The sequence below is a fragment of the Rhipicephalus sanguineus genome, chromosome 4, assembly GCF_013339695.2.
Source record: "Rhipicephalus sanguineus isolate Rsan-2018 chromosome 4, BIME_Rsan_1.4, whole genome shotgun sequence".
Classification (NCBI taxonomy): domain Eukaryota; kingdom Metazoa; phylum Arthropoda; class Arachnida; order Ixodida; family Ixodidae; genus Rhipicephalus; species Rhipicephalus sanguineus.
Genome location: NC_051179.1, coordinates 11,045,228 through 11,055,855, shown reverse-complemented (window position 1 = coordinate 11,055,855; position 10,628 = coordinate 11,045,228). Strand labels below are relative to the sequence as shown.

Genomic DNA, 10,628 nt, shown 5'->3' with positions numbered 1-10,628 from the left:
GCGAAAAAACATGTATCGGCGAAAAAGTGTGAATAGCTACAGTGAGTTCTCGAGGAAGACGAGAGCGCGCAAGAGTGGAGCGCTCTCTGATTGGTCTATCGATCCCGACGGCGGGAGTCAGGAAATCGCGGACCGCGCCTGGCCAGTTGATTCTCGAAAGGCGGACCGCGTAGCGCGAAGAAAGGCGCATCTGCTTCGGCCGCAAGGTGTTCGATTCCCAGGGCACGAGGCTCCTGTCAAGGCGCGTGCTCCGGCCACCGAAAGCGCGCTCAACGCAGCAGTGGCAACGCGACCATGCGCTCTGCTTGTCCGGTGAGTGTTGTCGTCTGCTACGAGAGTTGCCTGACTGCAGCGGACGCACGCGTTTGTCACACATGGGGACCCGTGTTACTCGTCCTACTGTGAACCACACAAAGGCACAAGAATGAGCAGAGTACGGCAATCTATGGGCGAGATTAGTTCAATAAAAGGAATGACGTTGCCTAAGTTGTTCTTCGATCTTGCGCTGGACGGACGATGATTAGACCCCGCCTGAGAATGCCTACTATAGTCGTAGCGTTGCCTGCCAAGCCAGAGTGCATGGCAGAATCGGTTTTTTATGGCGGCAGACAATATCGAGGCTCGTATTCATAAAAATGCCTTACGATAAAAATGCCCGCAAGAGAATATTCCAGCCAATTCGGTTGAAAGACATATCAGGAAAGCCGCTCGCGTAATGGGAAAAAAGTACTTACGAAATAGACGTTATGTCAGTTCGGCCTTCGTTTCATGTCGAAACTTTTTTTTGTGGCATCAGAGCTGTCGATCGCATGTAATTCGAGCCACGTGACTTCCGAGAAGCAGTGCTGGAGTTGTGGCAATGCTTTCGATCAGAATGACAGAGCAGTCTTGCTTTAACAGTGAGAATATGGTTTGCGTGGTTTGCGCTATGCAATTCGCTGGCATCGCCGTTTGTTAGATAAGCAGATGCCCCCTCATATCTCGTCTAGGAGTATTAGTACGTATTGGTACTGGTATTAGTACTCTGTGCCTTCTAGAGAGAGAAGGAAAACTGGGTAACATCGTAACATACACTTGTGACGTATTTAACTTTCAAGGATATTACAACTAAGATGGTGCCAGACGCATCTGCTTCAGCGAGTGACGATAACTTGTGATCTTGGGCGTCTGTTTAACAGCACCTCTGACGGAACAAATAATTTGTAACTCCTATGCAAATAGAAAAAAAAAGATCCTATAAACGCAATATTATGCTATGCAAATAGAAAAAAAGAAATGTGCCGTATGAAAGTTTTGAGAATTATTTATTTACGCGGATGATGAATTATTCCTTGAATATTTGCTTTAGAAAGCTGTGTATGTTGCACCTACTAATTCAACACGATAAAAAAAAACTCTAGGCTGGCGGCACAAAGTCAATACAGAAAACAAAAGAACTCAGCGAACAAAACACATCGGTAATGACGCAGTGTACATTGCACATTAATATTTATTTTTATTTTCTCAACGCATTCTGAAAATGTATGCAGGCCCAATGAATATGTTGGAGTCTATGTGCAGGAGGATTCTGTACCTCCTGCTTTAAAGTTTCACGTACGTGCTTCTGATGATTGGCCACAAATAAGCACACACACGAAGGCACATACGCATGATGGCCCAATAACGGAGTAGCCGAAATATAGGAAACTGTGGCGCTCCAGCACAATACTGATCTTTGAACTTTATTTTGTATCCATACGAGGTACAGATGACAGGGGCGCAGAAGGTGGCCCTCTCGGCGCGTTAGACTGATCCAGTGAGTTTATTGAACATTTAAAAGCACGCGTGTCTGTCGTCACAATTCCGCCCACGTACTTGCCTCCTCAGTAACGTTTCATTAGCGTCTGTCGAATGCCATAAATACCTTGTACTCGTGCTCGTCTCCTATAATCTGCCCTGGAATGTGCACGTCGAATATGTGACTCGGTTTTCAGGGCCGGAATTTTTCCGCAGTGCCATCCTCGCTGAAGTTAAAACTCTAACAAAACCCCGGTGGTCTCTAAATTAGGGTACGCACGCCTCACACGGTGTTCCTGTCAGACCACCCCTCTATCAAAATCAGCGGCCCGTTTCATTCTGTTGAATTATTCACCTCACTCTAGTGTCACATCAATGAAAAAGAGAAGAACCTAAAGTGCCCGACCTTTACATCCACTGCAAAACATATCGCCTTAATCTTTTCCCACAATGTCTGCGATAATTACCACATTGCTTTGACGTACGCCCTCTTTATCCACCTCATTGCATATTACCCAAGACCGATCACTGCTACAAGGTGAGCTCACCAACTCGCCGCACAGTCTTGCGGTATGACTACTATTGCCGCAACAACAACAAGGCCGGCGCCAAACCAAGTGCGCTCCTGTCCTTGTGTGATGGGCGCCAAAGGTTGTGAGTGGGGGGAGGGCGCCGCCAGGACAAGCTGTGGTCCCACACCACCCGTCAATGGCAACCGCAGTGGCGGCGGAGCGTCCGGCTGCCACTGCACCTTGCAAAGAATTCAAAATCGCCTTTAACAAATGCCTTGTAGCACATTGATATTTGCGCGTTCCATTACATTTTCCACTCCTCTCTGTAGTGCCTCCGGGCCCTGAAAGTATTTTAATAAATAAATAAATAAATAAATAAATAAATAAATAAATAAATAAATAAATAAATAAATAAATAAATAAATAAATAAATAAATCGTAAAATATAAAAAGATAACGGTGGGACTATTATTTTGGCCTCTTGCTCCCCTGAATGAAAATAACTGTTTTATTTTTTTTGCGTTCCAGCAAACAAAAGTAACTTTTTTCTGGCGGCTTATTAATGCTGCTATATTAGATTATGAACACGTGATCGATTCATTAAATTTCGTAAATGCCATTTTGTGTTTGAGCTAAACTAAATATAAAACGAACTTAGAGAACCCAGTAAATCTTAACGAGAAACTTTCGTTTTACGTAATTCAATTTGGACTGTAACGTATCCTTTACATACTTTCGAAGTGATCGGCTTACAAGAATTTGATGACAATAATAATTCCTCGGGCTGCAGGAGGCTCTGTGATTCATGCAGGAAAAAAAAAGCAGACTAAGAAACCAACCAGTGTTAAAGCTATGTTTCATGCGCTGCAGATTCCGAAGAAAATAATTTTTAATACCAGGTTTCATTCATTGAACTTCATCAAAACTAATCATGAGACTTACACAAGGAAACTTCATAATTTAATTTTGCAGCGTTTTATTATGCGAGAGCGCACTTCTATTTGTGATGAGCGAAAGTCCTGAGAAACAAGGTTTCCTCTCAGATTCCTGCGACTTGCGTGCCCGCCAAATGACGAAGCTTGGTCTTCGTTCAGTCAATTGCAGTGCCGGAGCATGGCGTCATTGGTTGCTTCAAATTTAACTGGCTCGGTACAGTGACTTCGAGCTTGTTTTTTGTCTTTTTGGGTGATTTCCCTTCTTTCTTTTGTTGCTTTTTTCACTTGTATTTTCTCATTGGATAACATTGTGGTGCTTTAAATTAGGGACGCAACGTAGAACAAACAGGGACAAAGGAGATGGCTCTGCAGCACCGCTACCTTACATGGCCGTCACAATTTCGCCTATATGGACACAAAGAGAGGAGTGCGGAACCGCAGCCATAAATGAAAGCAGGAAGAAAATAGATAATGGTTTTCGCTTTCATGCGACTATATCGTTCCAACAAATCCAAACAAGGCAGGAGCTCAGAGACGGAAATTTGAAGAGATGACAATATCCTTGAGCGCGGGGTGTTGCTGGTGTCAACATTTCGACAAGTGGTGTTCGTCAAAACAGCAACTTGCCAACAAAGCACTTTCGGACGTGTCAAAGTCTAAGGACGCGTCACTGATATAGTCTTTACTACCTTTCATCGCAATCGGATTTATTTATTTATTTTTTAATAATTTCTATGTCTCAGTAGCGTGGTTCACAACTGTGGGAATCACAACGCACTGTCCCGTGCGCACTTTCCTTGTTTCGGACAGCTACTGCGTCTTCCCGCGCCCGGTGCATCGGCCGGTTCGCCCTATGTAAACGCTCGCCCCGTCTTCAACAAGAAGCCCCAAACGAAGTACTCATATTGTTGTCATAGTCTGTAGAATTGCCTTTTAGCCTGTAGAATAATCATCGTGATGACGAAGGTCATCAGCCGTTGTGTATTAAAAAGCTACAGCTTGTTCCGTCCACTGCTGTAATAAACTTTTAATTGCCAGGTCAGTGAAGAGGATGAAGTGAGGAAACGGTTTCATAAATTAAAGGGTTAAGCTTACATGCATGAAGCCAGGCAAATCACGTAAAAATCACATTTGTCTTGAGGCATTGTGGAATAACACACACACACACGCACGCACGCACGCACACACACACACACACACACACACACACACACACGCACGCACGCACGCACACACACACGCGCACACACACACACACACACACACACACACACACACACACACACACACACACACACACACACACACACACACACACACACACACACACACACACACACACACACACACACACACACACACACACACAAGCGAGCGAGCGCACACACGCACGCACACACGTTGAAATCTACGAGTAACAGCGTAAAACCTTTTCCGTGATGCTATCTCAGTTTTAAACTTACTGATTAAAACAGGAAGTTTTATTTCCTCTGCGCTCCTAAAAAGATGAGCATCATTATTTCTATCAGCAATAATCACAACGCTAGAAATTTGACGAAGGAATGTCTAATCTCTCCGAATTACGTGCACATGTCATAGGTCGTTTAAACGCCGCATAACTTCCTAGAGATACGCAATGGCTCAGTACGAAGGCAGCGAGAAAGAGCGAAGAAGAATTCTCGGTCTTGTTAGCCTGACGAAGATGGAATAACGAACAGAAAATACGGGTACAAGTCGGGCTTCATAAGCGGCCGCGAAGCGTAGTCGTTCTTAATGCTTACGTCACCCTAGCGAAATCATTGTTATACGATATCGCTAGTTTGCCAAGATTCACTTCAGAAAACTCATTTCTTGTTAATAAAGTTGTGATTAGAAAAAAATTGAGCGTATTTTATGGCTTTGATTTATTTTCGCGAAAGTTTTACTCATTTTTAGGTGGCTTTCTGTGTGCGTGGCATAGAACAAAGAAACGCGTTGCAATGGGCTATTGCAAACCAAATAGAAAAAACAAATAGTTCATTAATTGGTTCTGGGATTTCACGTGCTATGAGGAAAATCGACACATATTGACAAAGACAAGACCGGAGGAGAAAGTTTCATGGCGCTCTATTTTATTAAATCGGCTGTAACTACTTTGCCCATGCCAAAGGACTGGGCGTGCAAACACAAGAGAGAAATCGAGACACCACAAACGCCGATTGACTTCTCGCTCGAGTCCGCGTTTGCACGGCCAGTCTCTTAACATGAATACGTACGAACTAGCTCAGCCCCCCGTCAATATATACTTTGCCCAGCAACAAGTATTACTCGTGCTGCGTTGCTCAGCTCAGGGATTCCCTTCCACGGCGGCCGCATTTCAATCGTGGCGAAATGAAAAAAAAAAAAACCACCCGCGTGCTTAGATTAAAAGAACCACGGCTGGTCAAAATTAATCCGCAGTCCCCCACACAGCGTGCATCAATCATATCGTGGGTATGGCACGTAAAAACACAGGAATTATTATTCACGAGCACAGGACCACCGCTGTCCCGCCACGGTGGTCTAGTGGTTATGGCGCTCGACTGCTGGCCCGAAAGTCGCGGATCGAATCGTGGCCGCGGCGGCCGCATTTCCGATGGAGGTGAAAATATTTGAGGCCCGTGTACTTAGATTTAGGTGCACGTTAAGGAACCCCAGGTGGTCAAAATTTCCGGAGCCCTCCACTACGGCGTCCCTCATAATCATATCGCGGTTTTGGGACGTTAAACCCCATATATATAATATTATTAGGCGTCTTCGGCCAGCCGGACTGCCCAGAGTTGGTCATCCGGGCACGCGCTGAGCAGCACAGCCTCCCGCTGCTCGGGCGTGGTTATCGTAAATTTAGGGTTCTTGCTGTGTTTGATGGTGTGTGTCGCTGCGGGACATGTCCGGATAATGTGGTCGAGGTTGGCGCGAGCCACCCTGCAAGCTTTGTACTGTGGTGTGTAAACGTCCGGGTATATGCGACTGTACAGCGTGGGTGTAGGGAATGTTCGTGTCCGTAATAATCGCCATGTTGTCGACTGGTGCTTATTTAGCGTGACACAGGTTGAAAGCGCAAAAGACGAAGACAGAGAAGAGGCTTGACACACACGAGCGCTGACTTACAACAGTATTTTATTCGGAACCAGGCAACCACATATATAGCACAGAAGCCGTGACACATCACGTGTGCGCTGTCGGCACAAAATTCATCTCCCGACGCAAGAAACATAACTCTTTCCTAGAAAGAGCAATAGACGGTTGTGATACACATGCGTCACCTAATCTATCAATTAACTCCGCCTCAATAATCTCGCGGGTTAGCCTATTTCTATTTCTACTCACAACTGAACACTCGTCGTAAGACGGGTCACACGTGGTCATAGCATTGCAAGATCTACAGTGTGCATCCAAAAACCCCCCTCTCATCTCGGATTTTACCGACTTGTCAGGGGGTGGGTACTTCAATCTTGCCCCACGGTAATGCATGACAATTTCACCATACGCGACCATTTTTTATTTCGCGTGGCCGCACCAGGACTAGTCTTCTTCGTCCTCAGCCTGAGTGCCCTGTCAATTGGTGGGATGTGCCTGGATCCCGCCTAGGCTTCGGCCTCTCTTTCTTTCTCTCTCTCTCTCTCTGTCGTGTTTTTCTATCTCTTTTTTTGTCTCCTTCTTCCCACCTCTTTCTCTCTCTTTCTTCCTCTTTCTTTCCGTCTTTTTTGTTTCTCTCTTTCTCTCTATTGGTTCTCGCTCTCTCGTCCGTCCGAGTTATAGCATCCCACGCCGGACAAATCGGCGCAGCGGGAGAGTGCGCGCCGGCCGTTTTATTGCGTTCCACGCGCTAGAATGGTGGATGCCATTTATGATGACGATAGTTTTTTCGAACACGTAACGGCATAACGAAAAGCATAACAGCTCCGCTGTAATAAATAAATAAATAAATAAATAAATAAATAAATAAATAAATAAATAAATAAATAAATAAATAAATAAATAAATAAATAAATAAATAAATAAATAAAACACTGGCTGCCGTATACGCTACACACGCAGCCCAGGACCGAACGTGAATGGCCTCTAGAAGCGACGCAAATTCTGGTCTGTACCACAATGGCAGCCAAGCATAGCTTCACTACTCACGTGCTCTGTGAAGCTTTCCAAAACGAAATGCGTGGCTTCTCCTCCACTGGAAGTCAATATACAGAGCAGCTTTGGACTCGAAACATAGGGGGTTCCTCGGTTAAATTTCATACAACGACAAAAGTGTTGTGCTATTTCCAATTATATCTTTTGACGGAAAATTGAATCTTTGGTATAGTCGTGAAGAGGGCACAGGCCCTTACTCGATCACGCATCTGCCGCGTGGACATCGCCACGAAAGGTTTGTCGCATTCGGAGTTAACAATTACGACCCCTCGCTTGGGGTTCAGACAGGCATAGCTCGGCAGCACGGTCGTCGCCCTGAGCAGAAGTGATCGCATTTCAGAGAGCCACAGTAACCCGTAAAACTCATGCCGGTGTTCTTTGGGAGGCTTACAGGTGTGCGATTTCTCGAAGAGAGGCTCCCCGGCTGGAAATGGCATGATAATAATCGGTCAACGATTAATTATCGAGCGACCCTGTCCCATTGTTATTGACCACGGGAGCGGAAAGTATACAAGTGCGACGGGCACTCTCAGGCCCCCGAAACGACATCTACCAGTGTGCACCCGATAGCCCTAGTGTAGGACCACTGCCTGAGCAGATTACGCATGCGCCCACGTTCCACACAGGCACTGGAAGCCTAGGCTACAGCATGGTTCAATAAAGAGTGGCGTTAACTTGGCCGAAACCGTTCCGCACAAGACGCTACACATACTCTCCGATAAAGCCTACCAGTATTCGAATAGGTCTCTTCATTGTTTCGCCTGCAAACTCGCCCTGCTGCGCTGCCTTCGTGTAAGTTAAATATGTGCTGTTACATCAACGTCAAGTCTGTCGTCACAAATCACGTGCCGCTTCAAACTGCTTTACAATCTTTGAAGAGTTCTGTTACTTCGTCAAATTTTAACTCCAGCACAATGAGCCGAGAGGAACTTTCCTTGGAGATCTACTCTTTAATATTCTTTTTAATTTCGTACCAAATTTAATTATTATTGACGTCCCGTTGTATCCTTTGTTTTCATCAACAACTATAATATTGTAAGGCTATTTGCATATTTATATTACATATTATATTATTATATTAGATTACGCATATATATTAACGAGACACAGATACGCCATGCACGAGTGGACAACATATCATTATTTCGAGCCCCTTTGACAGCGAATACCTTCGCTGCATTTCCGCTTTTGACACCGCTCAGATGAAAGTCTTTGAGTGCAAGGCACGAAGACTCCGAACGAAGCGGCGAAAAGAGGGAACAAAGAATGGGGTAACAGAGTTATGTGTGAGCATTGCAAAAAACGAACAAGTAAGGCGAAGTAAGCTGTGACGAGAAACAAAGTTTCTCGGCACAGCTAATACATATATTTTCCCTCCTGCGCCTGTCAGTGTAGTAAGAGGATGTACGTAATCCCTCTCAAAAGACGAGCGGACAAGACGTAACGACGGTGGCGCGAGTCCTGGCGACACGTGACACGTCGTTGCTGCTGCTGTTCGCCTCATTCTTGCCAGTAACATAAAAAGTGAAGAGAGTTTGCCGAGCTAAGCCGAAAATTGCCTGGCGAACGTCTTAGCTTATCCGTGGAGTCTTTTCTGTCCACTAGAGAAACAAAGAAGCACAAGCGGTTCACCGAGCGAGTTGGTACTTAATAAGACATTACGGCGCTCGCTGGAGTCGACCTCTTTATACGTTAGTCCGCTCTCGCAGACCCGAAAAGAACGGTAAATTACGCAATAACGTCTTTGCGTTGTGAACGATTGTGGTGATTTTTTTATTATATACTCATCTTGGGTGTTGGATGCGTACAGGACAAAACAGTAAGATCCAAAAGGTAGCGCAGTATTATTTTAGCCTCTTTTTTTTGACACGCGGCTGTCCGTACGCTACAAAATTTAATTTCAGTGAAAATGACAGCGTTGCAAGAATTTTTCTTTAGCTCCACCCTTTGATTCTCGTATATAGTTTATTTATAGACTTAGGATTACATGTTGAAAAACAGAGCACAGTTGCCTTCGCTTGCACCGTTGCAGTTGCAGTACACAAATGTACGTCGCTCTCATATCGATACGAACAGCGGCGTAACAGTGGGCTACGCACTATATTTGCTACTCACCTTTTTTTTTTGACGGTGCCACAAAATGCTTTATTTCATACGTGTGGCAACAATGAAGGAAGTGAGCCAGTTCACTGCGTTAGACGGCAATACAGGAAAATGCGCAGTGCAAACAAAAGGCAAAGAAGTGAAATTGGGCAAGTAGGGAGGCAAACGACAAAACGAGTGAGTGGCGTGACGGGAACTTTCCGGTGGTCATGAGAAAGGAAAACAGCGCAAAAGAAGAGGGGGCCAAGGAAGGGCGACGCACACACAGCGCTGTGATGACGAGGACGACGGAAATGAAAGCATTTTGTTTCCTTAAGCCAAAATGTGTGCTGTCGGTGTTATTTTATGTGGCGCAATAATCTAGTGAGACAGCAAGCGCGAAGCGCATAGTGGCGTACATTGTGGAACCTGCGCAAGTATCGGCGATTACTTTGTCAATCACTAAGAGCCAGGAAATTTGACACGTATATACTACATCAGCTTTCGACGACCGGCGACCGAGCTGCCTTTCGGCGTCACAGAATGTGTAACATTGATGAGTATCGCATAAAAACCGAACAACATTCGTTCACTTTGTCAAAGACCGCACCGAGTTCAGACGTGAGGCATAGTGCAATAAGTTGATGAAATGCTAGATGATGAAATCATTCAGCCATCCAAAAGCCTTTGGCCACGAAGAAGGATGGAACTCTTCGTTTCTGCGTCGATTGTCGTCGGCTGAACGAAATCGCGAAACATGACGTATACTTCTTTACACGGATAGACGGCGCCCTGGACAGACTTTGAAAGGCATAGTACTTTTCGTCAATAAGTCTCGAGACTCGCTACTGGCAAATATATGTCGACGAGAGGGATCGAGCGAATACCGCCTTTATCACGTCACGCTGTCTGTTCGAGTTTATGCCATTAGGGCGTTGATCGGTACCCGCGGAACTCTGCAAGGTACGTGATATACAAGGTGCTTGCAGGCTTGGTGACAGATCTGTCTCGCCTATTTGGATGACGTCGTCGTGAATTTCGACGGTCGTCTTATACATGCGACTTGAGACGATACTAAATGACTAGCCACCGAGGGCCCACCCAGATGCCAGAAAAGTGCCGCTTTCTGGGTGCTACTTTCTTTAGCTTCCCTGGACATTCATCCGGTATG

General features: G+C 45.4%; 1 protein-coding gene across 1 annotated transcript in view; it reads left to right on the top strand.

Moving 5' to 3' along the window:
* Positions 1-292: 292 nt before the first annotated feature.
* LOC119389216 (neprilysin-1) overlaps positions 293-10,628 on the top strand; it is an 88,605-nt gene continuing 78,269 nt past the window's right edge. Inside the window, exon 1 of the mRNA XM_037656418.2 lies at positions 293-312. The gene's annotated coding sequence lies outside the window, so the exon portion shown is untranslated. The remainder of the gene's footprint in view (positions 313-10,628) is intronic.